Here is a 23218-nt window from a genome sequence, read left to right on the forward strand (position 1 = left end):
GTCTCTCGGTAGGATCGAGAGACAAGAGGAGGCCAAAACAAAGGGGGAAATGACCATAAGGGGGCATAGTAGATCCTCCCTGACCCCCTAGGTTTGATGTGGAGGCTTTAAAAGGGCCCCGCGGGGCAAAAAAAAAAAAATCAATTTGTTTTTTTTGCGTGGGGAGCGCCCGGTACGCGCACCGGGAAGCGCTCTGGGGAGCGTACTATAAGGAAAAAAGAATTATAGACTTTTCAAATATTGTATGTTAATTGATTGTTTGTTTTGTTGATTTTTTTTTATTTCTTTATTTTTTAAGCAATTATTTATTATTGTCATTGTGTTTCAAAATTTAATAAAATGTCTAATATTTCACTGTCTGAAATGTCGTTATTTTCATTGAACATAGCTTGTAATGTTTGAGTGTGTAAAATGTCCTCATTTTCAAGGAGGACATCTACTGATTGCACACATTGCAGTAGTTCTTGGTCCCAAGTTTCATCCATAAATTCAATGTCATTTGGATCAATGATTTCTTGGTTGGTCTCTGCAAGGACAATTTCAAATGAAACTTTGTTCGCCTTCCATTTTGTCTGAAATTTGCATAAAAAAATATATATTAGTAGAGATAGGGCACTGTTGGGATTAATTTTAGATAGGCAGTTTTTAACAGTGAATTTATCTTTGGGCAGTGTATAGTATCAGAGTGGAAGTAGGAATATAAAAAAGTGTATGTGATTTAACGTAAGTAAATTCATAATTATAAAAGAGAAGCGTAACTCCATCCATAACTATAACAGAGAAGTCTATCTAAATCTATAACTACTACAGAGGGATAGTATATAACTATCAGAAAAAGTTTACCATATTAACTTAAAGTGCACAATATACTTCAGTTTTTAAAATAACAACTTACCTTTACAAAGAAGTTGAAGTTATTAGTGAAAATCCTATTGAAATGTACACCAGGAAGTAGTAGTCATAATGGCTGTGTTTCCTTCTCTTCCTTTATATATATTCAGGTACATAACCAATCAAATGTCAGGTAAAAAAAAATAGAAAATGAAAGTAACATTTTAATTGGTTGTGAATTCCAACACTTCAGATGTGTTTTGTGAAGTAATTTACCTCAGGGTATTTAGAGAGGTCTACAGGCTAAATGGCTAAATGGAATTCCAACCAAATTTGTGAAAATGGTAGGGATTGGTATGTAGTATGAGCAAATCTATATTTGGTGAAAGTGTCTCCAGGGTTTCTTCTGTAAATTACTTTCCCACCTTTTTTGATGGAGCGCTTCCCGGTGAGCGCCCCGGTACGCAAACCTGCAGCGTTACGGGAGTCCACCATTTTGTGTTTCGGTCAAATTAAAATACAAGATGGAGGGCAAATAATGTTCAGAATGGGTAGAAGGGGGCACGGTAGACGTATCTTGACCCCCTAGGTTTTCTGAGGGTGGCTGAGGAGGCCCATATGTGCGGAAAAAAAACATTTTTTAAAAAAATTTCGCGCAGTTAGCTTCCGGTTCGCGTACCGGGTAGCGCTCCGGGGAGCGCACTTTGTTGAAAATTTGTGAAAAAAGTTAGAGTAAAATAATAATTGTGAGTGATCAGATGTAGGGTAGCTCTGAGAAGAGCTTTTGGGTTTATGGTACATTTAGGTACTTATAAGTAGGTACCAATGCACAGTCTTAAATTCAAAATGAAAACTCTGTTGCCCTCATCTGAGAAGTGAACTCCATCTCCTCTGTAGATATCTTGCATGTAGTAACGCAAGTTATTGTTGTACATGGAGCCCATTCCATGGTCTCTCATGTAAGCTGAAACAGATTTGTTTACATGCTTCCTCGACTTCTCAATTTGTGGACAAAATTGGTTCGACCATCTCCATTTCTGTCTTTGGCATATATTTGAATATACCAAGGCAGTTTGAGGAAAAAGTGCCATCAATTACTCAAAGGTGTCCTTTAAAAGCATTTCCAGACCTACACCAGTCAAAGTGCCCAAGTCATTACCTCCACAGTGCACAATTAACAGGTCAAGTTTTGGCAAATGCATAAAGGTTTTCACCAATGGTATCAATTGGTGACATTTTAATCCTCTGTGGCCAAACCACTTAATTTCCACATCTTGTAAATTGAGGTTAGGTAAATTTCTGTTCTCAGCACACCTTTGAGCCCAGTAGATGTAACTATGTCCAACAATCCAGACAGAAAACATGGTGAGAGAAGGTTCTGCTGCAGTCAGATGAAGTGTGGCAATGAAATGGCAGTTGGAAAAATAAGAGTTTAAAATGAAAAAAACTGTGGAGTTTCTGTGTTAAGGAAGCAGTAGCAGTGATTGGTGGATTTTGATTGCTGAAAACAGAACGTTAGGGTGCATGGATGTGTTGTTTGAAAGATGTAATTTGAATGGTCAAGAAAAAATCATTTAATGAAAGATTGCACTGGATACGCAGGTGCACTGAGAGTTCAGAGTTCAATTGAAACATTGTTGTGTGAACTTGCAAACATGAGAGGTCTTTCAGGAGGTGGTTGCTATGCAAAAAAGGCAGAAAGGCCAGAGGGGGGAAGGGTGTTGATTTGAAAAAAGTGAGGGAAGAGTTTTGATTGGGTGACATGAGAGATATGTGTGATGAGTTACAGCATTTCTGTGCTTTTCATAGCTGCAGACTCTGGAGTGCATACCTTTTGCTCTGCTAAAGACAATTTGGTGTGTTTCTGAGACTGTTTTGAAACTCATAAAGTATTTGCTAAGGTGAGAAAAGATTCATTTAATTTAGGTAGAGAATAGTATGGTTTAGGGAGAAAATTATGAAGAAAGTTGTGTATTTAAAATGTTGCTTTGTGTCAAGTGTTTTACAAATAGATTTTGTTTCTTTGTGTTACATAGCCATGTTAAAAGTGATGCAAAAAAAGTGCAAGGGTCTTACAAAAATGCTTTCATGTGTCTTAGGGTATTTTAACTCACTTCCCCATGTATGTATGAATATAATTGATTTACAAGATGTGTTTAAAAACGTTTTTTGAAATCAATTAGGTTTCTTGATATGTACTGCTAGAGTTTCATAGGTTGCTTGGGGCATATTTTCAAGGCTTTTGACTTCCTTTGATGTAATTTTTCCCATTTTAATTTAAGACCTTTCCCCGTGGTGCAAGGTCCTTGTAAATATGCCCCCATCTGTGCTTGGCAAATTTAGATTTTAATTCTTTGACTAACATAGCCATGTTAAAAGTGACCCAAAAATGTTGCAAGGGACTTAAAAAAAACGCTGTCATGTGTCTTAGGCCATTTTAAGTCATTTCCCCTTGAATGTAGGTATCTAATTGATTTAGTTGATGTGTTTAAAAACGATTTATGAAAAAAATTAGGTTTCTTGATATGTACTGCTAGAGCTTCATAGGTTGCTTGGGGCATATTTATAAGGCCTTTGTGTCTCTCTGATGTTATTTTTCCCATTTTAATTTAAGACCTTTCCCTGTGGTGCAAGGTCCTTGTAAATACGCCCCCATCTGTGCTTGGCAAATTTAGATCTTGATTATTTGACTTACATAGCCATGTTAAAAGTGATCTAAAAATGGAGCAAGGGCTTAAAAAAAACGGTTTCATGTGTCTTAGGGTATTTTAAGTAACTTCCCCATGAATGTATGAATATAATTGCTTTACAAGTTGTGTTTAAAAACGTTTTTTGAAATCAATTAGGTTTGTTGATATGTAATGCTAGAGGTTCATAGGTTGCTTGGGGCATATTTATAAGGCCTTTGAGTCTCTCTGATGTTATTTTTCCCATTTTAATTTAAGACCTTTACCTGTGGTGCAAGGTCCTTGTAAATACGCCCCCATCTGTGCTTGGCAAATTTAGATCTTGATTATTTGACTTACATAGCCATGTTAAAAGTGATCTAAAAATGGAGCAAGGGCTTAAAAAAAACGATTTATGATAGGTGTATGCCTCTTTTGCGTCACTGTGCGTCACTTTTGTGACGCAGCGGCGGTGCAAAAGATTTGCTATGTGGTGACATATTTACAACTTGATGCATTTAGGCAGATGTGTCATGCTGTAAAGTCCCGTGGCACATGAAACCGATGCAGCAGTGATGCAAAAGATGCACCATGTTGCAAGACAGGCCTCATTTCATCTCCAACAAGATAAGAAGCTGAATCTTCTGTAAATGTCAAAATTGTTGTATACACTGCTCAACTTATGTGTACTCTTTGATATGCTAGAGTCCATCTGCACTATGAGATACCTAAGCAAAGGAAACACAGGTGATGTGATTGTGAAATGAGGAAAAGAAACTCCACATTTTTCAATTACATCACCTGTGTTTCCTAAGTTTACGAATGACACTGTGCAAATGAGGTTTAGGTCTGTCCACGGACACAGAAGAGGTCTGGCCTTTGTTCAAGAGTGAAGTGGACATGACTTACTTCATTGGTAGGCCTTCACATGTATTATCTCCTCTGTACTCTTCAACAAGCGTAAATTTCATCTGAAACCCTGAGTAGGCCTCACCTCAAACAAACCTCTGGATAGGCCACACTTTATCGTCATCCTGAATCAATCATTTAAAATGTTAGGGACAGATTTATGATAGGTGTAAGCTTATTTTGCGTCACTGTGTGTGACTTTTATGACGCAGCGGCGGTGCAAAATATTTGCTATGTGGCGACATATTTACAACTTGATGCATCTAGGCAGATGTGTCATGCTGTAAAGTCCCGTGCCACATGAAACCGATGCAGCAGTGATGCAAAACATGCACCATGTTGCAAGACAGGCCTCATTTCATCTCCAACAAGATAAGAAGCTGAATCTTCTGTAAATGTCAAAATTGTTGTATACACTGCTCAACTTATGTGTACTCTTTGATATGCTAGAGTCCATCTGCACTATGAGATACCTAAGCAAAGGAAACACAGGTGATGTGATTGTGAAATGAGGAAAAGAAACTCCACATTTTTCAATTACATCACCTGTGTTTCCTAAGTTTACGAATGACATTGTGCAGGTGAGGTTTAGGTCTGTCCACGGACACAGAAAAGGTCTGGCCTTTGTTCAAGAGTGAAGTGGACATGACTTACTTCATTGGTAGGCCTTTACATGTATTATCTCCTCTGTACTCTTCAACAAGCGTAAATTTCATCTGAAACCCTGAGTAGGCCTCACCTCAAACAAACCTCTGGATAGGCCACACCTTATCGTCATCCTGAATCAATCATTTAAAATGTTAGGGACAGATTTATGATAGGTGTAAGCTTATTTTGCGTCACTGTGTGTGACTTTTATGACGCAGCGGCGGTGCAAAATATTTGCTATGTGGGGACATATTTACAACTTGATGCATCTAGGCAGATGTGTCATGCTGTAAAGTCCCGTGCCACATGAAACCGATGCAGCAGTGATGCAAAACATGCACCATGTTGCAAGACAGGCCTCATTTCATCTCCAACAAGATAAGAAGCTGAATCTTCTGTAAATGTCAAAATTGTTTTATACACTGCTCAACTTATGTGTACTCTTTGATATGCTAGAGTCCATCTGCACTATGAGATACCTAAGCAAAGGAAACACAGGTGATGTGATTGTGAAATGAGGAAAAGAAACTCCACATTTTTCAATTACATCACCTGTGTTTCCTAAGTTTACGAATGACATTGTGCAGATGAGGTTTAGGTCTGTTCACGGACACAGAAGAGGTCTGGCCTTTGTTCAAGAGTGAAGTGGACATGACTTACTTCATTGGTAGGCCTTCACATGTATTATCTCCTCTGTACTCTTCAACAAGCGTAAATTTCATCTGCAACCCTGAGTAGGCCTCACCTCAAACAAACCTCTGGATAGGCCACACTTTATCGTCATCCTGAATCAATCATTTAAAAAGTTAGGGACAGATTTATGATAGGTGTAAGCTTATTTTGCGTCACTGTGTGTGACTTTTGTGACGCAGCGGCGGTGCAAAATATTTGCTATGTGGCGACATATTTACAACTTGATGCATCTAGGCAGATGTGTCATGCTGTAAAGTCCTGTGCCACATGAAACCGATGCAGCAGTGATGCAAAACATGCACCATGTTGCAAGACAGGCCTCATTTCATCTCCAACAAGATAAGAAGCTGAATCTTCTGTAAATGTCAAAATTGTTGTATACACTGCTCAACTTATGTGTACTCTTTGATATGCTAGAGTCCATCTGCACTATGAGATACCTAAGCAAAGGAAACACAGGTGATGTGATTGTGAAATGAGGAAAAGAAACTCCACATTTTTCAATTACATCACCTGTGTTTCCTAAGTTTACGAATGACATTGTGCAGATGAGGTTTAGGTCTGTCCACGGACACAGAAGAGGTCTGGCCTTTGTTCAAGAGTGAAGTGGACATGACTTACTTCATTGGTAGGCTTTCACTTGTATTATCTCCTCTGTACTCTACAACAAGCGTAAATTTCATCTGAAACCCTGAGTAGGCCTCACCTCAAACAAACCTCTGGATAGGCCACACTTTATCGTCATCCTGAATCAATCATTTAAAATGTTAGGGACAGATTTATGATAGGTGTAAGCTTATTTTGCGTCACTGTGTGTGACTTTTATGACGCAGCGGCTGTGCAAAATATTTGCTATGTGGCGACATATTTACAACTTGATGCATCTAGGCAGATGTGTCATGCTGTAAAGTCCCGTGCCACATGAAACCGATGCAGCAGTGATGCAAAACATGCACAATGTTGCAAGACAGGCCTCATTTCATCTCCAACAAGATAAGAAGCTGAATCCTCTGTAAATGTCAAAATTGTTGTATACACTGCTCAACTTATGTGTACTCTTTGATATGCTAGAGTCCATCTGCACTATGAGATACCTAAGCAAAGGAAAAACAGGTGATGTGATTGTGAAATGAGGAAAAGAAACTCCACATTTTTCAATTACATCACCTGTGTTTCCTAAGTTTCCGAATGACATTGTGCAGATGAGGTTTAGGTCTGTCCACGGACACAGAAGAGGTCTGGCCTTTGTTCAAGAGTGAAGTGGACATGACTTACTTCATTGGTAGGCCTTCACATGTATTATCTCCTCTGTACTCTTCAACAAGCGTAAATTTCATCTGAAACCCTGAGTAGGCCTCACCTTAAACAAACCTCTGGATAGGCCACACCTTATCGTCATCCTGAATCAATCATTTAAAATGTTAGGGACAGATTTATGATAGGTGTATGCCTCTTTTGCGTCACTGTGCGTCACTTTTGTGACGCAGCGGCGGTGCAAAAGATTTGCTATGTGGCGACATATTTACAACTTGATGCATCTAGGCAGATGTGTCATGCTGTAAAGTCCCGTGCCACATGAAACCGATGCAGCAGTGATGCAAAAGATGCATCATGTTGCAAGACAGGTCTCACTTCATCTCCAACAAGATAAGAAGCTGAATCTTCTGTAAATGTCAAAATTGTTGTATACACTGCTGAACTTCTGTGTACTCTTTGATATGCTAGACTTTTTCTGCACTATGAGATACCTAAGCAAAGGAAACACAGGTGATGTGATTGTGAAATGAGGAAAAGAAACTCCACATTTTTCAATTACATCACCTGTGTTTCCTAAGTTTACGAATGAAATTGTGCAGATGAGGTTTAGGCCTGTCCACGGACACAGAAGAGATCTGGCCTTTGTTCAAGAGTGAAGTGGATATGACTTCCTTCATTGGTAGGCCTTCACATGTATTATCTCCTCTGTACTCTTCAACAAGCGTAAATTTCATCTGCAACCCTGAGTAGGCCTCACCTCAAACAAACCTCTGGATAGGCCACACTTTATCGTCATCCTGAATCAATCATTTAAAAAGTTAGGGACAGATTTATGATAGGTGTAAGCTTATTTTGCGTCACTGTGTGTGACTTTTGTGACGCAGCGGCGGTGCAAAATATTTGCTATGTGGCGACATATTTACAACTTGATGCATCTAGGCAGATGTGTCATGCTGTAAAGTCCTGTGCCACATGAAACCGATGCAGCAGTGATGCAAAACATGCACCATTTTCTAAGACAGGCCTCATTTCATCTCCAACAAGATAAGAAGCTGAATCTTCTGTAAATGTCAAAATTGTTGTATACACTGCTCAACTTATGTGTACTCTTTGATATGCTAGAGTCCATCTGCACTATGAGATACCTAAGCAAGGGAAACACAGGTGATGTGATTGTGAAATGAGGAAAAGAAACTCCACATTTTTCAATTACATCACCTGTGTTTCCTAAGTTTACGAATGACATTGTGCAGATGAGGTTTAGGTCTGTCCACGGACACAGAAGAGGTCTGGCCTTTGTTCAAGAGTGAAGTGGACATGACTTACTTCATTGGTAGGCTTTCACTTGTATTATCTCCTCTGTACTCTACAACAAGCGTAAATTTCATCTGAAACCCTGAGTAGGCCTCACCTCAAACAAACCTCTGGATAGGCCACACTTTATCGTCATCCTGAATCAATCATTTAAAATGTTAGGGACAGATTTATGATAGGTGTAAGCTTATTTTGCGTCACTGTGTGTGACTTTTATGACGCAGCGGCTGTGCAAAAGATTTGCTATGTGGCGACATATTTACAACTTGATGCATCTAGGCAGATGTGTCATGCTGTAAAGTCCCGTGCCACATGAAACCGATGCAGCAGTGATGCAAAAGATGCATCATGTTGCAAGACAGGTCTCACTTCATCTCCAACAAGATAAGAAGCTGAATCTTCTGTAAATGTCAAAATTGTTGTATACACTGCTGAACTTCTGTGTACTCTTTGATATGCTAGACTTTTTCTGCACTATGAGATACCTAAGCAAAGGAAACACAGGTGATGTGATTGTGAAATGAGGAAAGAAACTCCACATTTTTCAATTACATCACCTGTGTTTCCTAAGTTTACGAATGAAATTGTGCAGATGAGGTTTAGGCCTGTCCACGGACACAGAAGAGATCTGGCCTTTGTTCAAGAGTGAAGTGGATATGACTTACTTCATTGGTAGGCCTTCACATGTATGATCTCCTCTGTACTCTTCAACAAGCGTAAATTTCATCTGCAACCCTGAGTAGGCCTCACCTCAAACAAATCTCTGGATAGGCCACACTTTATCGTAATCTTGAATCAATCATTTAAAATGTTAGGGACAGATTTATGATAGGTGTATGTCTCTTTTGCGTCACTTTTGTGACGCAGCGGCGGTGCAAAAGATTTGCTATGTGGCGACATATTTATAACTTGATGCATCTAGGCAGATGTGTCATGCTGTAAAGTCCTGTGCCACATGAAACCTGCGTCAGTTTTCATATAGGTGTTTTGTTGCAAGGTATGCATTAATTTGCATGAAAGCCCTGTAAAACTAACACAGTGAAATTTAGAAGATTTCACTGACTCAGCTTTATAGCATTGCTGAATCAAATCCTTACGCCTGTTTGAAACAGGCATAAGAAGTGATGCACCATGCAATGTGAGGCTTCCTCCTGTGCATTGCAGTAGACATGTCGCGCTTATGCAAGATTCCTGCAATGTGCTGCTTTTGCGGCACAGATGTGTGACGCATCTGTGCTGTTTTTGCTCAATGGTGCTCCACATTGTAAATGCGGCACACTATGGGTGGCAGTGCAGCGGTGCACATTAACTGGTGCATCCGTGGGGATGCGCCACTTAGCATAAATCTGCCCCTGTACATTTAAGTATGAGCAGGGGACACAGAGTCGGTGAGGCTTATCCAAGGTTAAGAAGAGATGAGTCCTGTTCACTGAAAAGTTGGACATAGGCCTCACCTCCTCAGCATCGCTGTACATGGCTAAATAATAGCTGCAAAATGTTACTCTTGTTAAACAATTTTACTATTATAATCTCTGAGATTTGTCTCTTACTCTGCAACATCTCATTGTTGTTCTCTTTCTTTAAAGATAACGACAGCATCAACCATGAGTGACAATCAGCAATCAGTTGATCTCGACCTCATCATTGAACTTGTAATTGAAACGTCAGTGGAAGTAGATCCCTTGGATGATTTAAATCCTGAGGATGATGAAGAACATGATGAGGATGCCGATTTGTCAGAATTGTATGACATAGGGTGGGAAGCTGACCTGCTTGAGCCTATGGAACTATAAACATTTATTTTTAAAATTTACAATAAATGAAAAGTAAAAATGTAAACCGTTTCATTTAAAATTAAACACACCTTCAAAAATAGGTTATGTGTAGTGTCTTCAATTAAATATTAAAATATGCTCATAAAATTAGATCAGATTCACATATAAAACAGGACAGGTAAAATGAATAAGAATTCCATTTCTTTTCTGATATTTGTGTATTCTAAATTTGCCAAAGCACTAAAAAATATTCTATGTAAAAATGTCAAGTAGTGTGTTACGTTTTTGATGACTGTTATTGATTTACTGTTTGGTAATAGTGGTTAATAACATTTTTTATTATATTTTACCACAGATTCAACTGCAGATCATTTCAAATTTTGAGAATGCCAACTAAGGATAGAATGAGAAAGGCTACAAAACGTCAAAGACAGCAGGTCCATCATTCACTGCAGCAGTCCTCTACAATAAAAAATCGTCAAGTCACCAAGAAAGCACCGGGTAAGACCACGAAAACATTCATAAGAAACATTTCTAGAAAAAAAAGTAGTACTACAGAAAATGTTTTTGTCCAGAAAAAGAGAAGCAATTTAAACGGAAAGGAAAGGCCAGTCAAAAATGTTACTGCTAGAGCAAGAGATAACTCTGTGCATGATAGTAGAAGGAAACAACAGTTTAGGGACATTCGTAAACGAATGTTCCGCAACAGGATAATTGGCAATTTGTTAAAAAATATTAAGAAAGGTCAACAGAAAGTTGTTTGTTATAAGAGAAAAAAAAAAGTTGAGAAAGGTATTGATCAGGCATTTGAAATTAAACGAAAGTTATTTATTTTGATAATCAATAGAATTAGAAAGCTAAACAAGGCAATTTATGATTTCAAAAGAAATAGTAGATGGAAGAGAACAGTTAATCGTAGTAATTTTTGTGAAGTTTTTTCCGGAGAATGGATGCATAGTTCAAGTTGTGAGGCATTTTCCAATGAGGAGAGTTATTTCCAGGATAATGATTTGGTGCATGCAGTTGACACCAGCGGTCGAGCTTATGAGGTGAAAGATGGTTGTCCAGTTGAAAAAGAAAAACTTGTGACAACAGAGGCAGAAGAGATGTTAGGTAATGAGGTTTTAGGAAGACGTCCTAAGGGACCTGTGTACACCTGGAAGTGTAGTAGTATTTGCAGTGTGCAACAGGATTCCATCAATTTGCTTTGTGATTTTGTACGGACATTTAATAAGAAAAGTTTGAAGCAGAAAATGAAGTTGTTGCAAGAATTAGATCCATGCAGAGTGAGAGAAGTGACAGGTTTGCATGGTCATTCACTGGCTTGTCTTTCCAGGAGAGTATGCCAGAGTGTTTTTCATCATTTCAGGATGCTAGCAGTGCATCATAATAAAGTGAGGAAATTAGTTAGAATGTTGTATTATGCTAAGAGTCCAGCAGTTATGCTTAAACAATTATGCGCTGCTCTTTTGCATGGTTCTGAAATAGATGTGAAGAATATGTGTGAAGAAATTGAGTTTTGTTACTTTGGAAGTAAAGAGGAGAATGTTGAAATTGACCCAGAAGAAGAGGGTAATGTGGAAGATAGTGTACAGGTTTCCAGTACAGATAATTTTCAGAAGGAAATTGCCACGTTTCAGGTGAAATCAAGTGAGAGGCCTAATTTCACTTGTGTGTGTTGTCGACGTACTTATTATAAGAATCAGACTAAGTTAGTGGATTTATATGCAAAAAGGGAAAATAATAGTGAATGGAAGGATTTCGCAACATACTTGATGGTAGAAAATTGTTTTGATTTGGGATCGGATCAACGTGTGTGTACTTATTGTTGTAATAAATTAAATCAAAACCAGATGCCTGCTAGAGCGGTTCATAATAATCTAGAATTGGTTGAGATTCCTTCTGAATTGAAGGATTTAAATACTTATGAATCTATTTTGATTCAAAGTATCCATCCCTTTCAGGCTATTGTAAGAATGGAGCCAAAGACAGGGAAATTGCCTCCATCAGATTTACAGAGAGGATTAAAGGGAAGAGTTGTTTATTTGCCTCTAGATTTGAAGAAAAACATTAACACAATTGGAGTAGAAAAAGTGGAAGAGGAACCTCTGGTTATCTTAGTTAATGGGGTTCCGACAAAGAATAAGAAAATATGGCAAGATTTAGTAGATGTTAGGAAAGTGAAAAAGGCAACATTGTATTTGAAAAACAATAATAAGTACTATAAGAATGTATATGTTGCAGAAGAGGAAGTAAGTGAGGAAGAGGATAGCGATTTGTGTGCTGGTCAAATTGAGAAAGTAGAACCCTCTAAAAGTGAAGAAATATATGAACATTATAGTGTTCATCCTTTGCATTCCAAGGAAGTCATGGGGAATGCTATTGAGTTGTTTCAAATGAAACAAGCCAAAGGGAGGCCCATTAGTGTCTGGGAGGAAAGTTTGGAAGCTCGGTGTTTCCCACAGCTATTTCCAACAGGTCAAGGAGGAAGATATGATGAGCGACCTCATCAAATTCCTGCTTCTGAATACCGGACTTTACGATTGTATGCAGAAGATGCTAGGTTTCGACAATGCATTCCCTATTTGTTTCATCTCCTGTTTGAAAGCGATCTGTCTGGACTGTCATATGCAGTGAACCACATCTTGAAAAGTGGTATACAGATGCAAAACATCTCGGCAAGTGACTTTATGGATAAAGTCAATGTCCAAGACAGTATTTTGGATTGTCACCTGATTAATCTCATGGCGTGTCAGCGTGGTACTAATGAGTACTGGTACCGTCGTCATGGTGATTTAAAATGTATGCTGAGGAACTTAGGAACTCCCACATGGTTCCTCACTGTGAGCTGTGCCGAGTATGGCTGGGAAGACTTACTTGAATTTCTACGAGAGGCAAATGGAAACATCGAAAACATCGAATTCAAGACACCCGGAGAACTGTGCTCTTTGGATCCAGTGAATGTATGCAGGTACTTTAATCATAGATTTGAAGCTATGATGTCTTTCATCATGAATAAGAAGAATCCACCTCTTGGAGAGGTGTTGGATTTCTTCTGGAGAAAGGAGTACCAAGCAAGAGGTGCTCCTCATATACATATGCTGCTGTGGATCAAGGATGCACCTAAATTTGGAACAGATCCAGAAGACTTAGTGATGAGTTTCATAGAACAGTATTCTACATGTGCTGTTCCAAATGCAAAGGAGGACAAAAGCCTAAGAGAACAAGTTCTACGCTTCCAAAGCCATCGTTGCGGAAAGTACTGTCGTCGTAAATTCAGAAACAAGGACAAGTTCTACACCAAATGTCGTTTCGCCTTTCCACGACCGGTGATTTCTAAAGGAAGAGTGAACAGTTTGATGTCTTCGCTGCGACATAATGTGATGAAGAAATCACCTAAAAACACATACAATTTGAAGAGGAATGAAGAGTCCAAGTACATCAACGACTACAACCCAGTGATTTTGTCCATGTGGAATGCTAACATGGATATACAGTTTGTGGCTGATAACTGTATGGCTGTGGCTCGGTATGTGACATCTTACATCACCAAAAAAGAAAAGACAGAATTGAAGGATATGTGGGAGGACATTTCCCATGAAAAGAGCCTCAGTAAGAAGTTGTACAGTTTCAGTCTGAAGATGTTGTCGCATCGAGAAATCGGAGCTTACGAATGTTCTGACCGGTTGTCTTCAGCAAGTCTCTATGCCAAATCTAGGAGTATCGTTTGGGCGAGTCTTGGTCTTGCTGCAACGCGTAATCGAGTTCTGAAACCTGTGCGGGAAATTGAGTATTTGGCGGAAAAGGAGCCAAACAGTATTGACATTTTGAAGACCAACATGTTGGATACATATTATCCAAATCGAAGCAGTCACCTTGAGAATGTTTGTCTGTATGAGGTTCTACAAAATTACATATTCAAGAGGAACATCAAAGAAGATATTGATAAAGGAGTGTATGCTGTAATTGGAAGTGAGGGATGTCTGGTCAAGCAAAGAAAATGCCACTTGGTAAACCATCGGAAATTGAGTGGCGAATCTCCTGAAAAAAAGGAGTTTTTCTATTTAGCACTTTTGCAACTTTTCAAGCCTTGGCGTGCAGAAGAGGAACTGCTTGGAGATTTCCTCTGTTATGAAGACTCTTTCACTGCCGCCAAGGATACCATAGAATGTCCTGCTTTTCCCAAATATGTAGAAATGTTGAATGCGGAAATCGAGCAGGAAGCAACGATTGCAGCCGAGATTGCCAGAGACAGTTCTCAGGACAGTCAGAGTTCTGTTTCATTGAGTCAGGATCCACTAGGAGGACCTGTTATCGAAAATGAAGCTGCCACTGCCATGAATGAAGTGGAAAGAGCCATGGCACATGCTCAGGAGGATGCGGTTAACTTAGAAGACTTGGAAAGACAACTCAACGTTGAGCAGAGGAAAATATATGACGAAGTTACCAAGCAAATTGATCATGGATTAAGTCATGAGAAGAAAGAGTGCTCATGTACGTCGTTGAAGCCTGTCCGACTGTACGTGAGTGGAGAAGCGGGAACTGGAAAGAGTTTCCTCATTAAATCAATTTCATGTTATTTGAAGGAAAGGACTGAGTCATCGCTGTCTTGTGTTGTCACCGCTCCAACTGGACTGGCAGCACATAACATTAAAGGTATTACTTTGCATCGTCTACTGATGCTGCCAGTGGAGCATGATAACAAATTACAATACCACAAGTTATCTGGAGATGCTTGTTGTGAAGTTTCAAGAGTCTTGAGGAAAATGAAACTTCTTATCATTGACGAAGTAAGCATGGTTTCCAATGTCATGCTTGCCTTTGTGCATTTGAGAATGCAAGAAGTTCTTAAAACAGAGTATGATGTGTTATTTGGTGGCAAACACATCATTGTTTTCGGAGATCTTCTGCAGCTGACACCAGTGAAAGGACAACCTGTGTTCAAAATGCTCACGCATGAAGATACCAGGAAGTGCCTAGGGAGCATTGGCAACGTCAATATATGGTTAAACTTCAATTATGCTGAACTGCATGAAAATATGCGTCAGGCGAAGGATGAAGTTTACAAGAATATTCTACAAGATGTTAGAATTGGAAAAGTGACCGAGCATGGGAAAGAAGCTTTACATGCACGATTACTGTCAAATTTATATCCAGAACAAGACGTTGTGCCTGAGAATATTTTTCAGAAAATTACTGAGAAGAAATCTGGAATATGTTTGATGCCAACTCTTGCAGAATGTGCCATCTTCAACAACAAAATGTTGCATTTAGAAAACCAAGAGATTGTGAAACTGGAAGCTATTGACAGAGTAGAGCATATGGGATCAACAATTATTTTGTCTGAGAATTTGAAAACAAAATTGGATTCATTAGAAAAGACTATATCTAAAACTGCAGGTTTTGAAAAGACTCTGAATGTGTGCTTAAATTGCCGTATAATTTTAAGAAGGAATTTACATGTTGAAAGAGGTCTGGTAAATGGATCAATGGGTAATGTTGTTGATTTTGTGAAATACAGAAATAGAGATGGAATTGAATTTTTAAAAATTAAATTTGATGGCATTGAGGAAGTACAGCTAATTGGTCGTTGCTCTGCTAGATTTTTGCTTGTAAAAGACTTATATGTTCACCGTAAGCAGTTTCCTGTTTGCTTGGCATATGCGGTGACAATCCATAAATCACAAGGTTTAAGTGTAGACAGTGCATTGGTGAATATTGGCAGTTCTGTGTTCAAGGAGGGTATGGCATATGTGGCATTGTCACGAGTTAGAACTTTATCGGGATTGTACTTGATTGAGTGTGATGTCACAAACATTTGTGCGGATCTAGATTGTGTTAAGGAATACAATAGGTTAAGAAGAGAGTATGCGCCACATTTGCCTCAATATCCTTTGTTTGAGAAACGTGTGGTAGGCCGGAAACGAAGAAATGTGACCAATACTAGGGAGGTTGTAGCAAAAAGACGAAAAGTTGATGAACCTGAAATTATAAGCAGAAAGAAAAAGGATTCTGTTGAAGATGTTGTTGGTTTTCAATTTGAAAACAGTTCTGGTGTCAACTGCTATGCTAATGTAGTGGTTAATGTTTTGTTTTCTCTAGAAAATGTAAAAGAAGAGATTGTGGTCAATTCGGATCACAGATTTTGCAGTTTGTTAAATTCTGTGTTAGAGAAATGTAGCACTGATAGAACAAAAATAGAAAGTGTGTCTGAAATTCGAAATCTGTTAGACAGATGTTCAGGTCAAACACAATTCTCTCAAAATATTCAGCAAGATTGTCAGGAGTTTTTAATGTATATGCTTGATGTATTGCATGCTGAAGGTGTAGATGTAGATCACCTGTTTGGGCTTTCTTATCAATGGCAGCATGACTGCGAGAACTGTAGGGTATCAAGTACTACTAGTGTAGACTCAGAAAGATTTATATATTTAACTTTGCCAGACAGTAAATCAGTGTCCTTTAATAAGCTAGTAAAAGCAGCTGATCACAACATGGAGTGTAGCCAATGTAAATCTGAAATGATGTCAACATTATTTATACGAACATATGGCCAGTATGTCATTTTAATGTTCCAACGATGTAGGCCTGATGGAACAAAATTGACAACTTTAATTAAAAATTTTGTGGCTTCACAGTTGTCAATATCAGGAAGGACTTTTGTAACTGCAGCAATTATATATCATGACGGTCCTTCAATAACATCAGGACATTACACAGCTTATTTAAAGTTTAGAAACGGCTGGTCATTCTGCAACGATTCTGTTTTAACTTTAAAAAAAAAATTGCCGTATGACCTTAAAAATTCTTACCTGGTGTTTTTAAAACCAAAATTTTAGGGAAAGAATCTCGGGATGTGCTCTGAGGAATTTCAAGAGGTTCTAATGGCTCCTACACGATTTGGCCTTGAGGATAAGTGTAGTACAGAGACATAAGTTATTTTTGAGTATTAAATAGTTCCTGGAAAAAAAGAAGATTTTCTTACAGAAAGTGGTGGGCACAGATTAGTTGAGGGACAACAGAGTATTTCCCAAAGCAAACGGTCTTCTTACCATAACACTTGACGTCATGGAAAAATAACTGCACTTTGAATGAGTTCAGAAAAACTGTTTCTTTTTTATAAGCTAATTCAAGCTGCGAATCAAAACATGGAGTAGAGGGAATGTAAGTCTGCAATGCTGTCTAGATTATTGGTCCAAACTTTTGATTATAATGTCATTTTAAAAATCCAAGTATATAAACCTGATGAAAGTAAGTCTTCAACTTTAATTACAAATGTTGTGGCTACACAGTCGTTGATTTTAGGAAGAACATTTGTAGCTGCAGCTATTATATGGCATGATGGTCATTTGACAGATCCGCTTATTACACAGCTTAAAATGTAAAAAAATGTGCTGTTTCGGAAATTATTCCCATTTGACTACGATACAATGTTGCCTTTTTATTTAAAAATATTCTTACTTTCTGTTTTCAGAAAAGAGAATTTAGGGTAGGTAACTGGCGTATAATGATTCTAGGGGTTGATATAATTTTATCTACTGTTTTATATTGCTTTGTGATTAAAAGTGATGTAGAGAATTAAATAATTGTAGTAGTCATAGAGGTAGTGTAAGTCTGCTTCATAGTAAGCAGTATCAGTGTCATAGGAAATGTAGAACATGAGTGAGCAAGAAGGGTAAGATATTACTAGTCCAGGATTGTGAAAGTGATCTTGAACGTTTTCTTTCTGAAAGTTGCGGAAATACAAAATGATGGGATTTGCTTACAAGAATTCCAAGAGTTATAAATGGCTCTTACATGATTTGGCCTTGTGGAAACGTGTGGTAGAGAGCGAGAAGTCATTTATTGTATGTAACATATTTCTCAAAACGATGGAGGTTTTCTTTCAGAAAGTGGCGGGCTGAAAATAAAAACAGCACAACCGAGTGTACGCTGTTCATAGGACATCCTTCGACGTCATGGAAAGTAAGTTACTTTTGAGGAGTTCTGATTTCTGATTGGTTATGTTATATGGGTTTTTTAAACACAATCATTTTGATTGTGTTTTTTTTTCCCCGCTGTTATATGATGAATACCTTCAAGTCACTGTTTTTAGTGAAATTTGATACATTCTGAGAACAGCAAAAATAAACCATTTAACATGTATAATTAATTCTATACTGTTTGTATTTATGATGTACATTTAGAACTGTGTAGGAGGCATGGAGAAGGTGAGGCTTCTGTAAGTGTCATAGTTGTTGCATACAGTGCTCACATTTTACGTAGTCTTTCATATGATAGACTACATTTCCACAATGAGATACCTAAGCAAAGGAAACACAGGTGATGTGATTGTGGAATGAGCAAAAAAAATGCACGTTTTTCTATTATATTACCTGTGTTTCCTAACATTACACATCACATTGTGTAGATGAGGTTTAGGCCTGTTCCAGGAGACAGAGGAGGTCTGACATTTGTTCAAGAGTGCAGTGGGCATGACTCACGTCGTTAGTAGGCCTGCACATGTATTATGTCCTCTATACTCTTCAACAAGCCTAAATTTCATCTGCAACCCTCAGTAGGCCTCACCTGAAACAAACGTCTGGATAGGACACACCTTATTGCCATCCTGAAACAATCATTTAAAATGTTAGGAACAGTTTTATGATGATTGTGCACCTCTTTTGCGCTGCCATTGCGTCACTTTTGTGAGACAACAGCAGTGCAAAAGATGCACCATGTTCCAAGATAGGCCTCACTTCATCTGCATCAAGATACTGTTAGTTTAAAATGTATATCTTTAGGACTGTGTAGGGGGCCTGGAGAAGCAGAAGCTTCTGTAAGTGTCAAAGTTGTTGAAAAACTGTTTGTCCTTCAATCTTTTCCCTTGTCTTTTCTAATTTTTAAATACATGTTTTAATATTTTTCAAATGTTTGTTCTCTCATTCACAGATTGAAAGTATAAAAATAACAAGTGACTAAGTTAACGACAATTATAAGGTAAATGTTTTGTACTCTTTTCATTACATTTCTATCACATTTAACTACTATTAGTTCCACTGCTTCATTTCTTTAACCCTCACTTTCCTGCCTTTGCTACTTCCCTCATTCCTTTCTCTATTACTTACTTACTCTACTCCTTCCACTCCTTTTCTCAGTGCCTCTCTTCTCATAGTTCCTCACTCTTGTTCACTCACTCTGTCTCTATTACTCTTAGTGTCTTTGACTGATCACTCTTTCACTACTTGTCCATTATGCTTTCTCTGTGTAGTTGAAGCACACTAAGGGGCATATTATGAACACAGCCAATAAAATTATTGCTGTTTTTATCGGCAGAAAACTGCTGCAAAAGCGGTTTTAGCGGCAGTTTTCTGCCGCAAAAGCGGCTTTAGCGACACATTTCTGCCGATAAAAGCCGCAAAACTTTTATCGCCTATGTTGATAATATGCCCCTATGTTATTTACATTTCTTTGCTGTTTCAATTATTCTTTTTCTGTTACTTCTTCTTTTCTGCTTTCTGTTTTTTCTCTCTGTTATTCCACATGTTTTAATCTTATTTTGAACATTCACTCACATTCTCTAACAAACTCTTCTTTGTTATTCTTCTACTCTCCTTTTTTTCTTTCACTTCCTTATCTATTTTGTTTTTCAGAATTATATCCTCTTCCCTCTTTTCTTCGGTAAATAAATCCATTAAACAGTATCTCTGGTTTAGTCCCTATAGCTGTCTTTCTTTTAACATTACTCTCTGTTTACTTCCCTTATACTTACTCTTCTTTTTATTTTTATTTTTTTTTGGGTTCGCTCCCGGTTCGCGTACCGGCGAGCGAACCAAAAGAAATAGAGCTTGCCAGAGTGCTAAACATTCTAGCAATTTTTTTTATAAAGGGGAGGTAGTTCTGAAAAGAACTTCTTTTTTAATGTTTTTGTTGTTTTATATTTTTTTTATTTTTCTGAACATTTTTTGTATTTTTTGAACAGTTTTATGTTTTTTTTTGGTTTTTTTGGAGGGGAAACAACAAAAAACAGGCATTGGAAAGGGCTCAACAGGAGCAAAACATTTTTTATTTTCTGGGGCGTTTAGAGCACTTGTGGTTTTCAAATGCTCTGTTTATTAAGTTAATGCTCATATTGGCACATGAGAGTAATGTACCACAATATAAACAGACCATCTTTATGTGGACAAAGTTTTCCTGAATGTTTGGCACTGTTTCCCGTGCCTCTGGCCCCGACAGAGATATCTGTGCCGATGTCCTGGCCACAGGAGTTGGTGGGTTGTCCTGAAGGTCACGCATCTCTGCCCGGCTGTAATTTAGTGGATGCCACCTCTGCATGTGACGGTGCATAGTATAGTTGCCGTAACTATACTTCTTTTCTGTGCCTCTAGATAAGTCCTCTTTACATATCAGGCACGTCACATATCGAGCATTAACTTTTTTCTGTCCTTCAGGAAAAGAAAAAAACTGCCAAATGAAACTAGTTTTATGATGAGATACCCGGGGCTCCTCTTGTAAAAACTGTGGTGCCTGTATTTCCTCTTCCTCTTCTTCATCCTCTTCCTCCTCTGTGTTGGTAATGAACTGTGGAGGTGGTCCTCTCTTCCTATGAGGAGGTGGTGGTGGTGGTGGGGGTGCACCAGCTGAAGCTACTAATGAAGCCATTGCTCAGTGATCACAAAGGGTCTTCCTCTCACAAAGATGAAAGTCAGAGTGAGGAAAGAAGGAGGGGTTTTCATCATTTTGGAAAAAAAATAGGTCTAAACCAATTAAAAGTGTTATTTTTAGGTCACATGACCTAGCCTTACATCATTAGGAAACCAAAAGTGAAATGAACCAATGAAAAGTTTTATTAACAAGTCACATGACCTGTTACGCTTATGTTACGCGCTGCGGAACGCGCCCCGGATCGCTTCCGGGGAGCTGCGTTTCACGCCTCGGTTGGCGCTCCGGAGAACTTCCGGGTGCGCTAACGCGGCGCGTCATAAGACGCATTACGCGGCAACGCGATACGTCGCGCTTTCGCAACGCGCCCCAGATCGCTTCCGGGGAGCTGCGCTTCGCGTCTCAGTTCGCGTACCGGAGCACTTCCGGGTGCGCTAACGCGGCGCGTCATAAGACGCATTACGCGACAACGTGATACGTCGCGCTTCCGCGACGCGTCACGATGTTGATTTCTAACGCGGCAGTTGCGCAAACGGAACGTTTACTGGTTCGCGGACCGGGTCGCGGCACCAAATTGAGCTAACGGGAAGCTTCCCGGTTCGCGAACCGGGAGCGAACAAAAAAAAATAATAATAAAAAAAATTCTTAATAAACATATAAAATATATTTTTTGATTTAAAGAAGAATACATTTTACAGCTATAGATATTAGCTTTTAAAAAAACAATGAAATTCACTGAAAAAACCATAGGTTATAGACCATATATAGTTAGGAATTAGCATTTACAAAACCTTGAAAATTCACTGAAAAAACCATAGGTTATAGACCATATATAGTTAGGAATTAGCATTTAAGAAACCTTTTTTTTACTCACACAAAACCATTGAAATTCCATATATAGTTAGTTGTACTAACTATATATCGCGCACCCGCAATCCACTGCTGATCATGTCACATATTACATCATTCATGACATGGTCAGTGACATCACTGATGACATCACTGATGACATCTCAAATGACATCACTGATGACATCACTGATGACAACAGTCGCATATATATATATATATGGATGATTTAGTCGGTGCCTGGAGGACTGTATAAGTGAGTGATTAAACGTGTTTTACTGAATGCATGAGTTAGTGACTAAACTGTGAGAATGCCTGTATCAGTCTGTCAGTTGGTGTATAAGTGTCTGCATGGGTTGATGAGCTAGCTTCATGAGTGTCTATATAGGTTATTGATTGGTTTTCTGAGTATTTGTATGGGTGCCTCAGTGTTTGTGTGTGTAGGTAGGGGTACGTGACTGTGCATAGATGTGTGAGTGGGTGATTCACTGGGTGTAAGGGTTCAAGAGTGCATCTGTGAAGGGCTGTATGGGTGGGTGAGTGTGTGAATAGGTATATTAGTTTGTGAGTGAATGTCTCAGTGGTACATGTGTTAGTTACTACATATGTGAAAGGCAGTATATGTGAGTGTTTGAGTATATAAATGACTATATGTGAGATTGTGAGAGCGGTTGTGTGGATGAGTGTGTGCTTGTATCAATGATTGTATAAGAGAGTAAGTATATATTAGTATCTGTATGAATAAGTGAGATTGTGTGTGCATAACTGTACAGGTGAGTAAATGGGAGTGTGATTGACTCTATGGATGAGTGACTGTGTGTGTGTCTGTATAGGTGTATGAGTGCATATTATAGTGCTTTATTGATGAGTGACTGCATGTATGAGTGACTGTATGGGTGAATGAGTGGATTTGTGTGTAGACCTAGGATTCAGTGAGTGGGTATGTAGTAACTGGTTTTGATGTGTCTATGGTTTCGTAAATGGTAGTCTGTATTTTAGAGTGGATGTATCTAACGTGGATGTATGACGTTACAACGCATACTTTTACAACGCCTACCTTTACCACGCAATTTTTACAAAGCAGTATCCATTACAACGAAGTACCATTACAACGCATGTTTTTACATCGCAGATACCTTTACAACGCATACCATTACAACGTAAGTATTGGTAAGTATATAATATTTATTTTAATGTAAATTAATTACAATTAATATAATTTAATTTAATTTAATTAATTTAATTTAATTTGATGTAATTTAATTTAATTTAATTTTATTTAATTTTTACCCTGTACCCCTTTACCCAAAAACCCAAACTTAGCCCTGAACCCTAAAAATACCCCTTTACCCAAAAACCCAAACCTAGCCCTGAACCCTAAATATACCCCTTTACCCAAAAACCCAAACCTAGGCCTGAACCCTAAAAATACCCCTTTACCCAAAAACCCAAACCTTGCCCTGAACCCTAAAAATACCCCTTTCCCCAAAAACCCAAACCTAGGCCTGAACCCTAAAAATACCCCTTTACCCAAAAACCCAAACCTAGCCCTGAACCCTAAAAATACCCCTTTACCCAAAAACCCAAAACTAGCCCTGAACCCTAAAAATACCCCTTTACCCAAAAACCCAAACA

This window comes from Lissotriton helveticus, chromosome 6 (genome assembly GCF_964261635.1).
Source record: "Lissotriton helveticus chromosome 6, aLisHel1.1, whole genome shotgun sequence".
In the NCBI taxonomy this organism is placed as follows: domain Eukaryota; kingdom Metazoa; phylum Chordata; class Amphibia; order Caudata; family Salamandridae; genus Lissotriton; species Lissotriton helveticus.